Raw genomic sequence first — 15,232 nt, 5'->3', positions numbered from 1 at the left:
TAATATTTTTCATTTTTATTTTTTTATAATTAAAAAAATGTTTACATTTATTGAAATAAAATTTTGTCAATATGAATATAAAATTGTTACGCTCGTTTTTGACAAATGAATCTCTCATTTTATAACCAAGACGAATGTCAAAATAAGTCAAGATGTCTACAGAAGAAATAAATAGAATGCAGGATACAATTGACAAATTAAGGAAAGAAAATGAAATACTAAAAAATTGTAAGTAAAAAATGGAAGTAATTGAAATTATATTATGATTAAAAAAATTAATTCTATTTTTGATTTCAGTGCAGAATACTAATATGGAAATTGATCCAGCATTAGGTGAAAATAAAAAAATTAACAAAGCAGAAAATAATGAAACGAATGGTAAGGTTAATTTTGATTTATCAGATATATTAATAAAAAAAATTTTTTAATAATTAAATAACATAAATTTAATAATAAATAATAATAATAATATATTTAATTATTTGTTTATAAATTTTGAGATAAATTTAAATAATGGAAAATTAAATCCTTCCAGAAATATTTCTTTTCATGAAGTTAAGTTTATATTTAAATATCGTACATTTGAGTTTGTCATCATTATAAAACATTAAAATTTTTTAAAATAAAAATATTATTATTATCCACACAAAATTTACATCCATATTATTACAAAAAATTCACAACTATAATATTTAAACTAATTGTTTACAGATGAAAGCGAAAAAAGGAACACGAAAACTAGAATTGTGTGGAATAGCGAGTGGAAAAAGTCTGGTTTGAATTTTCAAGAAGGATTGAATAATAAAGGTTAATTAAATTTATGAATAAAATATTTAGACTAATAATATTTATCGTCTTGGTATTGCAAAAATTAAATTATTTCAACAACAATTAAATAAAATGTTGTTTCTACTAGAATTTTAACTTAAATTTTAAATTAAAATCTTTGTTATAAATTTTGACACAGCTATACAAATATAATAATATAATAATTATAAACAAATTAAATTTTTTATATTTAATTTTAGAAATGTCACCTTATTAAAGTTATGAAAAATTTATAGAAAATATAATTAATGCATCCAACACGAAAATAACAAGACATTTTCTTAATTATTAATAATATTATTTCTATTTATTAAATGCAGAAATAGTAAGAAAAAGAAATAAAGGAAGCGGCAGAAGTAGAAGAGAATGGTATGAAAGAAGAACCCAGTGGCAAAATAAACAAAATACAATGGGGGATGAAAGCAGAGGAAGAAACATTGAAAGAGGTAGAAAAGAAAATTATGGTCGAGGGAGAGGAGGATATAGAGGTTTCGAAAGAGGAAATTTTGGATCAAAAGGTGAAGGATCACGAGGAAAAGGAGGACATGGAGGAGTACGTGGTGGAAGGGGACGGGGATATAAGAGAGGAGGAATGTCGTTTAATTTAAAATGGTTTTGAATAAAAGTTACACTAAAATAGTGTCTTCTTACAAATATGTCAACGATATTTCAGACAATATAACAAAATTTTTAATTTAATATAAATGAATATAAAGCGATATATATATTATACGATATTGATCTCTATATTATTAAAATTCATTATTTAATTAATCTATTTAAATAAAATACATAATGTTTATGGTTTATTTATCTTATTTGGCTACATGAATCTTTTTTCTAAATCGAAATTTTAAACTATTCAGAAATTTTGTAAACATTCTTCTAAAGATTTTCTCCAAGCTTTATTTTTAAAAAAATTTTCAATTGTCTTTTATCGAACTTTATATTCGTTTTCACCATTTGGAAACTTTTTCAGAGTTAGGTACAATATTCTTTTATTAATTTAACTAAGGAAAGGAAATTATTATATTAAAGAAATGGATTCTTTATATACATATATATAGTTTGTTGCTTCAAACCATTTTTTGTTCTTTTAACAGTTTTGTTGATATCACAATTTCGAATTGTTAAAACAATACAAAAAGTATTGCAACAATTAACCGATTTTCTTTGTTCTACATGAACAATCCAATTTTCGATATATAATCATTCTTTTATTGCTTGTTTTCTTTTTGCAGTTCTTTCATTTATAAAATTTTAAAAAATGGTTGAAACAAATTTTCCTTTATGGGTGATTATCCGTGTAGCGCACGATTTGGTGTCTGAAACTTTAAAAATATTTTTTTCTCTTCATGGTGGGCCCATGGTGGGCCGGAAAATTTTTTATAATTTTTTAATTTTTTTAAACAAATTAAAAAAAAATCCTTTGCTTTTTGAATTCTATAAAATAGTTGAAATTTGATTTAAAATGTTTATGGAAATTTTTGGGGTTATTCACAAAAATATATATAGCGCGAACGACAATTAAAAATTTTGATTTCGGTAATTTACGGAAATATTCGAGGTAATTTATGGAAATTTATGCAGTAATTTATAGAAATTTTGTCTAAAATTTATAAAAATATGTAAAGCATAAATCGCAATTAAAATTTTTAATTTCGGTAATTTATGAAAATTTTCGCAGTAATTTACAAAAATATATGGGACGTTCTTTGTCAACCGGACCACCCCATCTCTCCATAATTGGTTTAATTTAAAAAAATTTTATCATATTGGAAAAATTAGCTTGGAATGTCTACTTTTTAATCCCGTTGGGCGCTTTTTGAAATTCAAAATGGCGACTTAAATATGGCGCCTAAACGACATAAAAAACACAAAAAATCCACTAATATGATCTATATTATTGTTTAAAGCTTCACATATGACGATAAAAATAACCACAACATAGTTTACTTACAAACTGATAACGTATCTCCATTCAAAATTCAAAAATTCAAAATGGCGGATTAAATATGGCGGATAAAATTAAAAATTGAGCTAGACTCGTGAAAATTACTACTTGGGGGTTTTCGAGGTCGCTGATTACGAATCCGGTGTTAGTTTTCAAAAATTCAAAATGGCGGATCCAATATGGCGGACAAAAATTGAAAAATTGTTTAGAATCGACTGAAACTTGTTACTCGGGGGTTTTTGGGGTCGCTGATTACGAATCCGTTGTTAGTTTTCAAAAATTCAAAATGGCAGATTCAATATGGCGGAAAAATTGAAAAATCGTGTAGATTCGATTGAAACTTGTTACACGGGGGTTTTTGGGGTCGCTGATGACGAATCCGGTGTTAGTTTTCAAAAATTCAAAATGGCGGATCCAATATGGCGGACAAAAAAATTGAAAAATCGTGTAGATTCGATTGAAACTTGTTACACGGGGGTTTTTAGGGTCGCTGATTACGAATCCGGTATTCGTTTCCAAAAATTCAAAATGGCGGATCCAATATGATGGACAAAAATTAAAAAATCGTTTAGATTCGCCTGAAACTTGTTACTCGGGGGTTTTTAGGGTCGCTGATTACAAATCCGTTATTAGATTTTAAAAATTCAAAATGGCAGACTTAAAATAGTAGCCCAAAATTTAAATAATTAAGTTAAACCCGTAAAATTGTTTACTCGGGGGTTTTCGGGGCCACTGATTACGAATCTGCGGTTACTTTTTAAAAATTCTAAATGGCTGACCAAAAATCCAAGAAATTGAGCTAAACTCGTTAAAATGTCTACCTAAGGGTTTTTCAGGACAATCTTTACGAATTCATCGTTACTTTTTAAAAAATCAAAATGGTGAATATAAAATGGTGGACCAAAATATAAAAAATTGATCTAACTTTTTTATATTGAACGTAAAAAGGTGCCATTTGAACTTATCAAATACAACGCCAGATAACTTTTTATGGAAATTACGTGAGGATTATTTAATTAATAATCACAAAACTAGCTTAATTTTTTAATTCTATCCGCCATTTTGAATTTTAAATAGAGATTTGTCATCAACCATTTAAAAATTTTTTAAAACTGACATTGGATTTGTAATCAGCGACCAAAAAACCCCCTATGTAGACATTTTTACGAAATTAGCTCCATTTTTTCAATTTTTGTCCGCCATATTGGATCCGCCATTTTGAATTTTTGAAAACTAACACCGGATTCGTAATCAGCGACCTCGAAAACCCCCAAGTAGTAATTTTCACGAGTCTAGCTCAATTTTTAATTTTATCCGCCATATTTAATCCGCCATTTTGAATTTTTGAATTTTGAATGGAGATACGTTATCAGTTTGTAAGTAAACTATGTTGTGGTTATTTTTATCGTCATATGTGAAGCTTTAAACAATAATATAGATCATATTAGTGGATTTTTTGTGTTTTTTATGTCGTTTAGGCGCCATATTTAAGTCGCCATTTTGAATTTCAAAAAGCGCCCAACGGGATTAAAAAGTAGACATTCCAAGCTAATTTTTCCAATATGATAAAATTTTTTTAAATTAAACCAATTATGGAGAGATGGGGTGGTCCGGTTGACAAAGAACGTCCCATATATAGCGCGAACGACAATTAAAATTAAACATTAAACAAATTAAAACATTTTAGTATATGCATAAAACTTGCGAATTTTGCACTGCAAACTTGCCACAAACCTCCTGAAAAATGATGGGTTATCTGGAAGGTGCAGTTACCTAATTTATGTTGTGATGTAAATAAAAATAAATGATATAAATTATTAAATTAGGATTTGGAAGACGAACACCAACAAAGACACTTAAATGATGCCAATGAAGTGGAAGTAGCTGATACAGATATTGAATTAGTTGATGAAGATATTAATGTCAGTGTTGCTAGTACTGCCAGTGATGAAAGTGATAATATTCTTCCGTACGACCCGAATACAGATGAATATGATGAGGACAATAATATGTCATATGATGATGATGGTAAATATTGTTATTAATGATTGCTTTTTTCTTTGTAAAATAAATCATTAGGATGGTGATATCTTCCTAAAAAGTTTACGTATTTCCAGCTGATTAAAATTATATTCTTAAGATCAAACAATTTTTCAATTTTGAAAAATTCCAATTTATCCCTAGAAGGATTAACTGGGGTGTCTTAAATGTTAGACCAATTATTCGTTTTTGCTACTTTTTTTATTTTATCAAAAATTAATAAAACTGTTGTTTTCCTTACTAAAAACTAATAAAAATCACTATATATAATTAGTTTTATGTCACATAGAAACCTTTTTACACAATTTTCAAGAAAAAACCCACACAAGGGGTCATCCATAAAACATGTGATACTGTAGGGGGTAGGGGGGGGGGGGGTCAGCAAAATATCATACTCCATGTTAATCGGTATTGGAAAAAGCATCACAAGGGGGAGGGGGAGTTTTAAAATTTTGAAAATATGTATCACATGCTTTATGGATTACCCCCAACAAAAAGATATCTCTGGGATATTTTAGAGACATCCCTAGGATATTCCAAATCTCCGTACTGTGGGTTACCCATGCGGGATATGCTCCTTGAAAATGCCTAACACGTTTTTTCCAAATTTGAAAATAAAATTTTGAGTTTAATTTCTGCGTTTATGATTGGTAAAACATTCGCTTTTAAACTTGACCAATTTTTATAAAAATTATAGAATTTAAATTAATTAAAATAAAATTATTTAGAATTTGTTGATGCTGAAGAGGATGAAATACTTTCACAAGATGATAATAATTTAAATTTAAGTTCAGATGATAATGATGATGATGATGATGATGATGATAATGATGATGGTGATGATGATGATGATGATGATGATGATGATGATGATGATCATGATGATGATGATGCTGACGAAAATGAAAATGCAGACCTTCCTCTTTATGAAGGATCACCATTAACCGTTAGAGAAAGTATTTTGTCCATTCTTGCTGTTGTGTTACGTTTTTCGCTCTCAGGAGTTATAACAGCTTCTATAATAGAATTGTTAGCAATGCACTGTCCTGAACCAAACAATTGTAAAAAAACATTGTATAAGTTTAAAAAATGCTTTGATAATTTACGTAGCCCCCTTACACGACATTTTTACTGTTCATTTTGTTTAAAAAGTCATGAAACAGAAATGTTACAGTGTCCACATTGTTTGCAGGAATGTAAAAGTAGCTATTTTTTAACAATTTCAATAATTGATCAACTTAAAACTCTTTACAAGCGACAAGGTTTCTGGCAAAAATTACTGCATCCATATAACAGGGTTAAATTTAATGTAGAAAATATTGAAGATATATATGACGGAGAAATTTATAAAGAATTGTCGGAGCCTGGTAGATTTTTATCTCATCCAAACAATATCTCATTTTCTTGGTATACCGATGGTGTTCAGGTTTTCAAGTCATCAAAATTTTCCTTCTGGCCATTTTATTTAGTAATAAATGAACTTCCCTATGATCTACGATTTAAAAAAGAAAATCTTATATTAGCAGGAATTTGGTTTGGGGAAAATAAACCCTCACCTAACCAATTTCTGCTACCCCTATATGACGATATTTGTCAATTAATAAATGGCGTTGATATGAATATTCCTGGAGATGAAAATGAAATTAATGTAAAGGCTATGATTATATCGGGAACTTGCGATCTACCTGCAAAAGCATTGTTTCTCAATATGAAACAATACAATGGAAAATTTGGTTGTCAGAAATGCAAAATTAAAGGAATAAGGGAAGGGGGTACCCAGGTTTATCCATATCAGCCTAATCTTCAACTTAGGACTGAAGCAGAGACATTACAGCAAGCACAATTAGCTACTGCTACAAAACCTATTTATGGTGTTAAAGGACCAACTATTCTGTCTCTCTTAGTTTATCAATGGATTACAACAACAGCAATAGATCCTATGCATTGTGTATTTATTGGTGTCATGAAGTTACTTTTAACTCTCTGGTTTGATCCTCAATTTGCCGGCGAACGTTTTTCCATTCACGGGCTAGTCGAAACCATCGATGAACGTATTAAAAATATTAAGTTACCTCAATTTGTTCAAAGGCGACTTCGTTCCATAAAAGAGCATTTAAAGTACTGGAAAGCATCAGAGTTTAAAGTCTTTTTCTTTTACGTATCTCTTATAGTACTCGACGGAACTTTAAAACCCGATTATTTCGAGCATTTTAAATTATTAGTTGATGCTATTTATCTTCTTAGTCAACGAAGCATATCAGAAGACATGATAAATTCTTCGGATCGAATGATTCATGAATTCGTGTCTAGATTTGCTTATCTTTATGACTCTCGGCATATGACAAATAATTTACATTCAATACTACATTTTCCTAACGATGTTCGTATAAATGGTCCTCTATTTATATATTCATGTTTCACTTACGAAGATATTAATGGAAAATTAAAAAATTTGGTACATGGGAGCAAAGGAGCACAACTCCAAATATATTTTGGTGCATCTTTATATATAAGCACATACACCTTAAATCAAGATTATCTTATTGAAGGTTCAAGAGTACACACTTTTTGTAAGAAACATATATGTTGCACAAAACAATTAAAACTAATTCGTATTCAAGACCATTTACATGTTGGAGGATTTGCAAAAATGCGAATTCCAAATGAAGTTCATCATTTACTTTTAGATCATGAAATTCGAGGTACAAAATACATAGTGTTCAAAAAATTAATGAAAAATAAAATAATATATACCTCTGAGATATACACACAAGCGAAAGTAACCAATTCTAAATGTGTACAATATACTGCAAACAATGAATGTAGATTTGGAATAATTCGATTATTTATAAAAGTGGTATTTTGTGAATGTAGAAATAATTGTGATTGTCCAGCAACATTCTATGCTGTTATTAGAAAATACCGACATGAAGCTGCTTTCCCCTCAACAATTCTTACCCAAATAAGCTTAAACTTTATTTATAGAATCTATGACATTCCAAACCAAATGGATATAGTAAATATAGAAAATTTGCAGAACGTGTGTTTTTTTATTAATGTTGAAAAAGAAAACACGTTATCAACGTTTGTTGCACAACCTGTAAACTTTATTGAAAGTGAATAAAAAATTAGCACATTTAATTATATATGTTAGCCACGATTTTGGCTGAGTAAAATTAAAAGCTTTTGGCTTCAATTAATTGACAATTTAATTAAATATGTTAGCCACTATTTTGGCTAAAATTAATGTCCAATTTCATAAAATATATTAGCCACTATTTTGGCTGAAGTTAATTGCTAATTTAATTAAATATTTTAGCCACTATTTTGGCTGAGTAAGCCAATTTCATTAAATATATTAGCCACTATTTTGGCTAAAATTAATTGCCAATTTTATTAAATATATTAGCCACTATTTTGGCTAAGTAAAATTCAAAGTTTTGGTCTGAAATTAATTGCCAATTTCATTAAATATATTAGCCACTATTTTGGCTGATATTAATTGCCGATTTCATTGAATATTTTAGCCACTATTTTGGCTGAGAAAAATGAAAAAGCATCTATCTTCAATCTCATATCATCATGTACATCAATCTGTTGACAATTAAAAAATCCCAAGATTATGCAATATCAGCATGTAAGTAGAAATTTAATATTTTTTAATAACAAATTTAAAAATTTTTTCCCTTATATTAAACTTTCAGATAAAAATATTTCACGCTTTGAAAATTCAATGTCAACTTCCACAAAATCTGCATTATATAGACTAAATAAATATAACAAAAATAATAATTGTTATAATATTCTACAATTACATCGAAGTAAATATATCTAGTGGAATAAACAAGATAGTGTGTGATACTTATTTTAAGATGAATTGGTATTCATTTGTCCGATAAAAATCAATTTTTACATTTTACTGTTGACACAAAAAATGTCTATACTCTCTATGCTTGTAAATAAATTCATTTGTAAAACAAACAAAATTTCTAAAAATAAATGTTATTATTGATTAAAATTAGTTAATTAAATAAAATACAAAATTACTTCAAAAATATTTAATTATTCCGTATATTGTCTTAATGTAAAAAAAAATAAGAAAACACCCTTACAAAGATAAGTAATTTTTTAAGTCTTTGTCCTCTTTAACCTAAAATCCAAAGGCGCTAATTTTTAAAAAAACGTATAAAAATCTTTTACTCAAATTCAACAAAGGTAAAAGAATTTTTTGCTCTTACTTTAATTTGCCGTAAGTTTCGATCCGTGGATCGATGGGTGTTCAAAAGAGTTAATTCAATAAAAAAGACAAAATATGTTTTGCCATGGTTAACCCAGGGTAAAAACATTTTTGTCTCAATCAATGGTTCGCCAAGGGTAAAAGTCAGAAAAATTCAATAAAAAGACAAAAAATGTTTTGCCATGGTTATCGCAGGGTAAAAACATTTTTGTCTAATCCATTGTTCGCCAAGGGTAAAAGTAAAAAAAATTCAATAAAAAAGACAAAAAAGGTTTTGCCATGGTTCATCCAGGGTAAAAACTTTTTTGTCTCAATCCATGGTTCGCCAAGGGTAAAAGTAAAAAAAATTCAATAAAAAAGACAAAAAGTGTTTTGCCATGGTTAACCCAGGGTTCCATGGTTTGCCAAGGGTAAAAGTAAGAAAAATTCAATAAAAAAGACAAAAAATGTTTTGCCATGGTTAACCCAGGGTAAAAAGATTTTTGTCTTAATCCATGGTTCGCCAAGGGTAAAAGTCAGAAAAATTCAATAAAAAAGACAAAAAATGTTTTGCCATGGTTATCCCAGGGTAAAAACATTGTTGTCTTAATCGATGGTTCGCCAAGGGTTTAAGTGACAAAAATTCAATTAAAATAACAAAAAATGTTTTGCCATGATTCATCCAGGGTAAAACCTCTTTGTCTCAATCCGTGGATCGTCATGGGTTAAAGTAAGAAAAATTCAATAAAAATAACAAAAAAGGTTTTGCCATGGTTCATCCAGGGTAAAAACTTTTTTGTCTTAATCCATGGTTCGCCAAGGGTAAAAGTAAAAAAAATTCAATAAAAAAGACAAAAAGTGTTTTGCCATGGTTAACCCAGGGTAAAAACATTTTTGTCTTAATCCATGGTTTGCCAAGGGTTAAAGTCAGAAAAATTCAATAAAAAAGATAAAAAATTTTTTTGCCATGGTTAACCCAGGGTAAAAACATTTTTGTCTCAATCCATGGTTCGCCAAGGGTTAAAGTGCATTAATTTCATTACAATCAAAGAAATGTATTTCTGCTCCTCAGCCAGGCATTTCCCAGACCATGGGAAACGATCATAAGCAAGGGTTCTCCCAGGGAATGTATTTGCCCTAGCCTATGGTTTCGCCAAGGTTTTTTACATCTTACTTCGAACCTTCTCCCAGGGTCTTCCCTGGGTTGACCATTTCTACGCGGGTAGTGATTTAATCCAAGTTGGTGATTCTTTTTATTCTAAAGGATATAACTATTTCTTAGAGTAAAAAGGAATCTATATGAAAATCCGAAGAGAAGTAGATGCTAATTTTCAATTTCTTGCGAAGGAATAAGTTAATGAGGAAAAAGAGGCGAACGTTAAGCTTTAGTTACAAGGAATCTCAATGGTGTATAAAAAGAGGTAACATGGTTGTGGACTAACCGCGAAATACAGGAACAGTGTTTCAAGTATAGAACTCGGGTGAATTCTGTTGGCCGAGTTGTGCAAGTTTCGAGCTTAATATGTGTATATACATATATACAGGGTCAGGGGTTACGAGGTTTATTGCCGGTGAGCCGCATTTAAAGGGAATGAGATTACCCCATCGCAAAAGGGTTGTATTGTTGTGTGGAGGTTAATGTGAATAGCTCGACGGCAAAGCCAAACTTGGTAACGCAAGAAGCAGTCTTCCTCCTCTCGCTGCGAAACAAAAAGGCCGTTACGTTTCGCTTAAGCGGTGTTAAAGGGTATAGAGAGACGGAATTTGAGCTTTGGCCAATTTTCCAACTTTCACCAATGAGAGAATGAGAGAGAACACGACGAAATTAGTTTATCTAAACCGAAATTTTATTTGAAATTATATTTGCTGAATTGTATAAATAAGAAATTGTTTTGTAAATCCTGAATGGTTTATACATCCTTTAAAAATGTATTTGAAGTTTGTATTGAACATAATAAAGAAGGGGTTTGCACGACACTCAAGAAGTAAAGAAGCATCATCAGTGAAGTGAAAAAGAAGTCAAGGATGATGAGGCAAAAGGGGAAAACTGTATATAAGGAAAAGTAGGTGTGGATCGCCGCCGCGACAGGAAACTTTCATCAGATGAAACTCTGAATTCCGTCTCTCCACAAATTGCGATCCATTCAGGATTATTTGAAATTCGAAGAAACTTGTGTGCGCGCCGAGTGGTTTTCTTCTTCTTCTTCTTGGGTGTCGCGACTAAGTTCAATCAAATTGAGACTTTGCTAGTCTTCCGTCGTTGACTCTTATTCATTTCCACTTTTTCCTCACTCAAGTAAAGTCGCGCACCTTTTCTTCCACCACCATCTTCTTATACTCTTGTTTATTTTCATCTACCTTTATACAAACTCTACAGGGCTCATAATCTTGTTCTCTTCAAGAAGCCTAGCGTCACCTAATTTCATTTAGCTATATATAATGAAAAACCAATAAAGAACCAGACAAGTAAGAAGGGGGGCAAAAATGCTTACAAAAATACAATTTTTTTTCTTTTTAAAGAGCAGAAAAAAAGGAGAAAAAATACCCTTAACTTGAATAAGGTATCAAATTCCAATTTTGAATTTTCTATACGCATTTTGGTATATGATTTTAAAATCATTTATTTTAGGAAAGGTTTTTTTTATTTATATCATAATAACAGAACTTTTAAACGACGATGCCTCGCGTCTGAAAGGGATTTACAGTTCCTTCTCTCGGGAATCTAAAAATCCGTAACCTCTATATTTGTGAGAAAAAAAAAGGTGTTGACATTCCATTCGTTAGCATAAATTTCAGTAAAATTAAACGGAAAACATATTTTAGAAATTTTATGTAAATACAGGAATACATTTTTCTCGTTGTTGATCCATTCGAACTGCTTCTCGTTCATTTTGATAGGATTTAACACCTTGTGGACCTGCTCAATTCTTATGGGAGCTACCTGGTGTCGCTGTATTATAAGTCTACTCCCAATTCTCTCTCTCTCTCTCTCTCTCTTTCTTTTTTCTCTCTTGCTCTTTTTTTTCTCTCTCTCATTCTTTCTCGGTCGGCGCATAAATTACACCTGCCATTTCAGCTCTTGATTCATATACATACTTGCCAGGAATATAATGAAGGTGACATAATCGCTTGGTACTTATACTAATGTGCGACGAGACCATTCGATCCTTTATATCGCAGACGTTTAATAGGTCCAAGAGACAACGATGACCTGTTAGAAATTAATGATCAAGCACTTAACCGATAATGAAAAGCTTTAGATAATAAAATTATCCCTGGCAGAAAAAATCACCTTTCAAACGTATATATTCTCTGCGTGAGAATTTTAAATTTTTTATTTGAAAATCAATCTAATAATTTTATTTTTATAAATAGTTTCTAAATTTAAAATAACTCAATTTTTTCTCGCAAATATTTTTAGAGATTTAGAGGAGAGAGTTCCAATTTTGGTGACTTAAAACTTTTTCAAGCAAAAGAAGAACAGGAAGAAACTGCCAAACCAATGAAATATGATTCTCAACTTTATTGATGATTTAAAAAAAATTGAATTTAATTCGATTGATTTTGATTTGGGTGACCTTTTTCCAATTCACCTTGCAATACGGTCGTCTTTAACCTTGCCGCCCGAAGGGGTGTGGTTATACCTGCATCGATCCCACGAAAATCACCTGAGCCTCCAAAGGTTCGACTTTTCTTTCATGGACACTATATATACACTCCAGGGATTCTTCGTGGGTGTCTGTCGTGTCTTTTTTTTTCATCTTTTGTTTAATTTCAGAGAGTAAACCGGAACAACAATATGGCTTTGCCAACCAGTGACACTTTTAATGTTTCGCCCCGCGTTCACTGACCATAAATCGGTGTACATAAAAAAAGAAGAATGTCCATTCTTTTTTTTACGAGCCCACTCTGAATCATTCTTTAGATAAGAGAGAAAAAAAAGTGTTTTTCTATACAAAATTCTAAATATATTTTTATAAATGTTTTGATTACTTTTTTTGACTTATTTTGTAAAAACTACTTTCTAAATTTGAATTAGGAATTTAGCTGCCCAGTTTGTGACATTTCACTGGAAATCAGGATTTAGATCTGTCAAATCTGAATTATCATTGATCGGTAAAACAGAACGGTCAAATTTGCATTATCGGCAAAACAGATTTGACTGATACAATCAGTAAAGAATTATTATTTTTTTCAGTGAAATATGATTGAATTTCAAATGGAAATATTATACTGAATTTCAGTGGAAATCATACTGAGGGGTATTTAGTTGCTTTTCAATTATTTGATCAGTGAAATCCCATACTGATTCAGAGAGAGGGAGGAGTACTCATAATCGCTGTGTATATGTGTTTATCTCATAATGTAGTGAGGATAAAAGTGCATCCTCTGACGCATTGGTCATTCATGGTTCCTTCAACTCTGATCGTGTTTGTAAACATAAGGAGAGCGAGAGGAAACCTTTAGAATTACTCATTCCAGTGCGCGACTACACCCGATACCGGTTACCGCGTGCAGAGAATCCACTGATTCTTTGCCACCTTCTAGATATACACACACACAAACAAGAGATTCGCAACTTACAACTTCTGATGGGATGTATAGAAGAGTTGAGGAAATCAAAAGTAGAAGCGAGAAAGAGAGAGAGAGAGAGAGAGAGAGAGAGAGCGATACAACTCCGCTGGACCACATGATGTTCTGATCCTCGATTGGAAGAGTATATAGCAGGATGGAGGATATCGTGACGGCGTATTATAGAGGTATAGAACGAGGCTTATAGTAGTCGCGAGGAGAGTAAGGAAGGGCAGGCACCGGTTCCGGGATATGGAGGGGATGGAACGTGGTTAGTTTACTTTCCCGAATGCCCAGCAGAGCTTCTACTTAGGGCGCGGTTGTGACCTCCGCGCGGATTCGGCGCGGAATTTCGTCTGATATACTCTCTCATAGCCGCTTGAAGGACTTTTAACTCAAAACAAATTATACTTTTCAAAAATTTCATTTTTATTTCCATTTTTCTTCATATTATTGTTGTAACTGTATCTTTATCATCATTATCGATATTGTTATGTAATATTAATTGTATATATTAACAATAATGTAGTATAGTATCGAGTACTATACTGACAAAAACATGTTAATATTTATATATAATAGTATATTGTGAATGTAGTATAGCAACTGGTACTATACTACTAAAAGCATATTAACAATAATGTAGTATAGCGAGTACTATACTGATAAATAATCCATATTTGTAAATAGTTATGTTATAGTATCAATGTAATATAGCAACCGTTACTATACTGCTAAAAACATTAGCAGTAATGTAGTATATATACGCTATACCATTGTAGTGTATAGCAGCTAGTACTATACTGATAAAAACATATTAATCCATATTTGTAAATAGTAATGTATTGTATAGTAATATTATAGTTTATACTAATACTAACAATTATATTCTAGTAATAACTAATATATTAGAAATACATTGGAAAAAATCCACGTTAGTATATAGTAATAAAAGTAGTCAAATGTATATACATAAAATAAATTGAATGTATAATTTATAAAAATAATTTCTTTATCCTAAATTAAGTGAAATATGAGTACTCAATTAAAAAAAAACCATGAAAAATAAAAATAAATGATTGAAAAAAAGGAAAGAACAATTAATTTACTAAAAAAACAAAAAAAATGGTAATAAAAACAAAAAAAGAGAAAAAAAAATTGTTAAAAATTGGGTAACAAATATACATAACTAGAAAAAAAAATAATTTTAAAAGATAAAATATAGTTATGTATAGAAAAGAAAAAAGAGAGGTATATAAAAATAATTAAAAGGGAAAACAGAAAAAAGTAAAAAAAAAATAGTTTTTTTAAACAAAAGTAAAAAATAACTGAATGGAAAATATATAAAAAAAAAATTAATTAAACGAGAGAAAAAAATATAAAAAAGAAAAATTATTTAGGAGAAATAAAAAACAATTGAGTAAATAGAAAAAAACTGAATAAATGAAAGTAATAATAAAAAAAGGAAAATAGTAAAATAAGAAAAAAAAGAAAAGAAATAAAAAAAATAAGAAAAAAAGGAAAAAATTAAAAAACAAAATAAGAAAAAAATAATTTAAAAAGAAAATAATATTTACTTGTAGAAAAAAAATTTCGATAAAATAAAAATAAAATATCAATTA

The 15,232-nt window shown here is 29.9% G+C and overlaps 1 protein-coding gene across 7 annotated transcripts in view; it reads left to right on the top strand.

Annotated features, from left to right (window-relative positions):
- LOC127278340 (protein turtle) overlaps positions 1-15,232 on the top strand; it is a 161,366-nt gene that overhangs the window by 17,146 nt on the left and 128,988 nt on the right. The gene's annotated exons all lie outside the window — the stretch shown is intronic.

The sequence above is a fragment of the Leptopilina boulardi genome, unplaced genomic scaffold, assembly GCF_019393585.1.
Source record: "Leptopilina boulardi isolate dan_hultmark-lab unplaced genomic scaffold, ZJU_Lbou_2.1 LbouV2_202, whole genome shotgun sequence".
Taxonomy (NCBI): Eukaryota; Metazoa; Arthropoda; class Insecta; order Hymenoptera; family Figitidae; genus Leptopilina; species Leptopilina boulardi.
Note: the sequence above shows the minus strand (reverse complement) of the source record. Positions and strands in the feature narration are given on the sequence as shown.